Source organism: Adiantum capillus-veneris, chromosome 1 (genome assembly GCF_014529385.1).
Source record: "Adiantum capillus-veneris isolate H3 chromosome 1, ASM1452938v2, whole genome shotgun sequence".
In the NCBI taxonomy this organism is placed as follows: Eukaryota; Viridiplantae; Streptophyta; class Polypodiopsida; order Polypodiales; family Pteridaceae; genus Adiantum; species Adiantum capillus-veneris.
Window position 1 is genome coordinate 119,475,988 of NC_140931.1, and position 5,756 is coordinate 119,481,743.

The 5,756-nt window shown below is 39.5% G+C and overlaps 1 pseudogene; it reads left to right on the top strand.

Annotated features, from left to right (window-relative positions):
- Positions 1-527: 527 nt before the first annotated feature.
- On the top strand, positions 528-1,068 carry LOC147465435 (uncharacterized; annotated as a pseudogene).
- Positions 1,069-5,756: the final 4,688 nt, after the last annotated feature.

The following is a 5,756-nucleotide window of genomic DNA, read 5'->3' on the forward strand; positions in this document are numbered from 1 at the left end:
GGTCAAAAGAGATCTCTCCCTAGATCTTAGAATAATAGAAGAGCCTACCATAAAAGAGATCCCCTAACTGAGCAAAACTTAATGCTTCGACTCCTAAAGAAATTCTCTTTGGAAACTGAAATGCTTACATACTAATGTAGATCAATCAAGTGATTGATTAGAATTTGGACTTGCATGTGACACATCAATTTTTTTTGGCATTTTGTGTTAAAGTCCACGAGGATACTTACTCTCCACATGCAAAGAATTTCAAAACAAGTGATGTTGGTAGCCACAACCACTATTCTACCAATATCCCCATTGAAAATGAGAAAAATAGACATAAAAGTATGCATTTGGAAGAAGGATATCAAGTGCCTTTACGTGTTATACTACATGAGACACTTTAATTTTATTTGATGGGAGAAGTTGGCATGTGGCTACCACCTTAATACCAATGTCTGGAACACAGATATATAGTCTACCTTATCCTACATACACACCTATTGAATTGAAGGGTATTACTCACCACCTAACTCTACCTTGTCATGGAAGCTCCTCTATACTTAGATACATTTGCAAGGCCATATCCATTTGCTTCCAGTGGTTTGAAACACATTTTAAAGATGTGTGCACATGCGAGAATGAGCGGATATGGCCTGCATTATCTCTAGGGTCACTAACTTTACAGAAGGAGGAACAAAGGATGAGGTTCTCCTCAAAGATGCAAAGGAGTTTCTTGAGTATAAAAAGAAGGACCTTGGAAGGCTAGACTCAAGGTTTTTGGAATACTACTTTCAAGCTTCTAGTCTTAGGAGCTCTTGGTTGCAAGGAAGAGAAGATGTTGTATTGAGTGTAGGAGATTCATTGACATTGTGAATCCATTTTCCCATGGTTCAATTTCCACCAATGGAGATGATTGTGATTGCTTGTTTGTCTGCATCTGATGTTGTGATTAGGGTGCCTGGCTTTCATGGGTTAAAAGATTTCAGCATTCAAGCGGACAGTGTGAAGCGCAAGAGGAAGAAGAAGATGAACAAGCACAAGCATAGGAAGCTCCACCGTCTTGCCCGCAGGTCTCACAAATAAGGAGTGGGTGGCCTCATGTGCGGTGGAGATTCAATTATAGGTTTAGTCAACTTGGATGCTCCATTTTAGTCAAAAAATTGTGACATTGAGATGCTACATGTTTTTTGTTCTTAGAGAGGACAATGAAAGGTTTTAATAGGTGAGGTTTTTGTTTTCAATCCAAAGATCATTTAGCTAGTCAAACTATTTTCCCCCCTCCTAAATTGAACAATTCCGCATTGTCTATTTTTGAGATTGAGAGAGAGAGAGAGAGCAAGAAGGGGGGAGAGAGGAATATATAAATAGATAGATACATAGATAGATTGTACACACACACACACATACATATATATATATATATATATATATATATATATATATATATATATATATATATATAGAGAGAGAGAGAGAGAGAGAGAGAGAGAGAGGGAGAGAGAGAGAGAGTCTCTTATATACATAGGTTAAAATAGCACATGGGACTTCATAAAAATTTCAAGAACCATAGACCACAATATCCATTTCAAGTAGAAATGTCTATTTAGTCATTCACACTAAAAGATATATCTATCTACATTGCATGCCATATCTTAGTTTGCCATATCTTAGTTTGTCTAGCATCCTGCTAGAGAGAGAGAGAGAGAGAGAGAGAGAGAAGAAAAATAGTTGCATCATTGTCAATTGTCCTAATGGCGTGCAGCAGAGAGAGTCTTAGAGAAACTCAAAAACACGCCAGCGCGCCATACAGCCAACTCCTAAAGTTTATGAAATTTATGTAGGAGAGAGAGAGAGAGAGAGAGAGAGAGAGAGAGAGAGAGAGAGAGAATGGAGAGGATAGAGGTTATGAAAATCTTCATAGTGAACATATATATATATATATATATATATATATATATATATATATATATATATATATATATATATATATATATATATATATATATAGAGAGAGAGAGAGAGAGAGAGAGAGAGGGAGAGAAGTATAGTAGCATCATTGCAAATTGTCCAAAGATTCCTTCATTTGAGTTCTTTCAGATTCCTTCATTTTGATGCACGTTTCAGGATATAGATTAAGGAAAAAGTGAGAAAATGTTGTTTTACGTTGTTTTTGTAGAAATTGGCAACTTGCAGGTAAATTTTTGGCCCCGATCAAATTCAGATTTGGGAGCTACGGGTCGTTGGAAATGGCCAAGAATTCTAGGACTTCAAAAAAAAGTTTCTAATTTTGCTAATTTGCATGTGTGGGATATTTTTTAGCATCTCTTATGTGTTTATGTGCAGGACGCCTCTTTTAAAGCCTATTTTGGCCCGCGCTGCTAAAGACAGGGGGTGGAGGACAAAAATACCCACTTTTCGGCTACCTATTCAAGGAAAACAGTTCCCATGTACGACTGTGATGGTGGACTGAGATTGCGATTGTGAATGAGAGTGAGAGTGTGATTGAGAGTGAGAGTGCGATTGAGATTGAGATTGAGATTGAGAATTGTGCACAAGATTGAGAGTGAGATAGCTCGGGGGTGGTCGGGAGGTTTGACACAAGCTACGCTCTTCTTCTACTCATTAACTTATATCGATACAAATTTTTTATTTCCTCTCTCTACTCTGTGTACTCTGTACTTTCTTATTACTCTGTCTACTTTGCGTACTCTGTACTTTCTTATTGTCCAGTTTGCTTCTCTTCTGTGTCGCGTTACAAATATTTATATATACAGGATAAAGTAGCACATGAGTTCCCATCAGAAATTCAAGAACCCTAGACCACAACAATTATTTCAAAATTATTTCAAGTAGATATATATATTTAGTCACTTATTCTAAAAGATACATCTGTCAAATTTGTAGGCCAGATCTTAGTTACTATGGGGTCCTGCTAGAGAAAAGGAGAAAGTGACAACACACCCTTCCATTAGCAAAGCCAGAAAGAGAGCATCCACCCTTACCTGCATCCACACTACGAAAACAATCAATGGATTAGTTTTCAATAGCATTACACGTAACTGGGGTGCCTCTAATTGTCATCCATGTCACCCTGGTCCCTAACTTATACTAAAAGAGGAGAATGTTGTAAAAGATGGAAGAATCTATCAAGGATGAGTTTATTAGTATTTCTGAGATAGGTTAATCTCACCAAATTTCATTGATAACTGTTAAGTATGGAGCCTGATTTACCCTTGTAATTTTCTGTGGTAAAAGCGCACATTTGTAAGGCCCCCATTATGAGGAGAAGCCATCGTACGTGAAGGAAAATCACTTGCCGGAAACCAAAATTTTCACGGCCAAAAATCAGGGGCAACTTTAGGGCCTCGGGGGCGGAAGCTCCCGAGTTTATTTTCCTCGCCGGCATATTCCTTTTTGCCGGAATATTATGGCCGGACGGCGGCCGAAAAGTGGTCGGAAAACAACCATCGGTTGGCCGGTGGCCGGTAGTCAATGGCCGGTGGCTAGTGGTCGGAAGTCAATGGCCGGTGGCCGATGGCCGAATTCAATGGCCGGTGGCCGAATTCAAAAGCGGACTTGTCTTCTCAAGGGCGGCCACACATGGGCGGATTGGAGGGTCCGATTTGGACTTATCTACACAAGGGCGGCTACACATGGCTGCCTCTCATGAGAGAGGGCAGCCCTTTTGGCCTATAAAAGGAGGCCATTTCTACACACATTATATAGTGTGAAGTTGATGCAACAAGGTGACTGTGAGGTGGTGAGAGTGAAGCAAGGCGGGAGCTCCATTAAGGGTATAATCCCTTTGTAAACTACTTCTTGTTTTGAAGTACTAAAGCCATTGAGTGGCTGCTTTCCCGTGGACGTAGCCCACATTGGGTGAACCACATATATCGTGTGTACTCTCTCTCTCTCTCTCTCTCTCTCTCTCTCTCTCTCTCTCTCTCTCTATACTCTATCATCTCGTGTATGTAAATCTGTCTCTCTCCATAAAGTAATCTACTCAATTATCTATTTAGCTACGTCTTATTTCCTAACAATAACTACATTCATCCTAGCTAAACCATTCATCTAACAAGGTACCCCTGCATAGACCATGCATGCCTATTTATTGAGATTAGTCATTACTCCATACATTAGTGAATCTAATTGTTATAGTACCTCAGATGGTCCAGTCACTTTGTTCAACGCCATGTAAGAGTAGTTTGAAACTGCCAAGTTCAGTGCTGATAAATCCTACTTACCCTCTCACTTAAAGAAAAAGGAGTGTAAAGCTAATGATTTACTCTTACTTGATATCTTACACAGCAATGCTCTAACACAAAGGAAGCCCTTGCTATGCTCATATAATAAGCAGTTGCTGTTTAGGAAATACTGAAATGGAAACTAAGTGAGCTCAAAGTACCTTTAAGTACTGCTTCTCTTGCTTAGAGTATCTTACTCTGCATCAAAGGCTCCGAAAATCAGGCATCTGCACCATGCTACGAAGGTGGACTACCTCACAAAGTTAAAGGCGTCTGTCATTGATTTCAATTATAGTAAAGGCGTTTTTTTGTGCCATCGGGCCTATCTTTTAATAGCCCAGATCACCACCCCTGAAAAAGGATTCTATCTTTAAGTTGGCCCAGGGTATAGGCCCTTGGGTTTATTGCATCCCAAGTCCCTAAGTCAAAAAGACGTTAAGGCCTAGTTCAGTCCATGTTTAGGGTATAGCCTTGGCCTAGACTAGTTAGGTTTCCTTTGTGATCTAGTTACGCTATGAGTTAATTAAGTCTCATCCAGGTAGTCTCAACTAGGTAGTGGTAGTTAGCCCACTAACTTATTCAAATATTCAAGTTAGCCTAACTAGCATAACTAACTTGACTAACAATTAGTTCTAACTTCAATTTTAGGACCATGTGCCCATACCATAGTGTATTTCTTGAGGAGAAACCAAATTTAAGCATTTATAGGCATGGGGTTTCTATCTCATTGAATATGTAGAGAGAGAGAGAGAGAGAGAGAGAGAGAGAGAGAGAGAGAAAAGTATAGTTGCATTATTGCCAAATGTCCAAATGGCACACATGGAGGTCTTAAAGAAACGTAGAATCGGGCCATACAACTATGTCCTTTTTAATTAAAAAAATGAAAGTTATGAAAGGGAGAGAGAGAGAGAGAGAGAGAGAGAGAGAGAGAGAGAATTGGATAGGGTAGAAGTTATGGGAGACTTCATTGTGATGGTGTAGAGAGAGAGAGAGAGAGAGAGAGAGAGAGAGAGAGAAGTATGGTTGAATAATTGCCAATTGTCCAAATGGCACATGGGGATGTCTTAAAGACACTCAAAAATATGCCATTGCGCCATACAGTCACATCTTCAAGTTGGGAAAGTTTTGAAAGAGAGAGAGAGAAGAGAGAAATGGAGAGGGTAGAAGTTATGAAAGTTTCCCTTGTGAAGGTAGAGAGAGAGAGAGAGAGAGAGAGAAGAAGAAGAAGAAGAAGAAAAAAAGCTTGCTCTAAAAATTGATTTTTGAGCAAAGTGAGTTTTTTTTTATTTTTTGCTCAGTTGAGCAAAAATATGGAAAAAGAGCCCTCCAAAGCTCCCTCCAAAGCTCCCTCCAAATGCTCCCTCCCAACCTCAACTCGCTCATCGTAAATGAGAGACATGTCATCTCTCGCTCATCACATGGTAGCAATACAATCCAAACTATGTCGTCTCGTACCTTGGATACATGCATAGGATATACCACGACGAATCGAACTCTCCTTGCAATCACTAGTGATATGAAATGCAT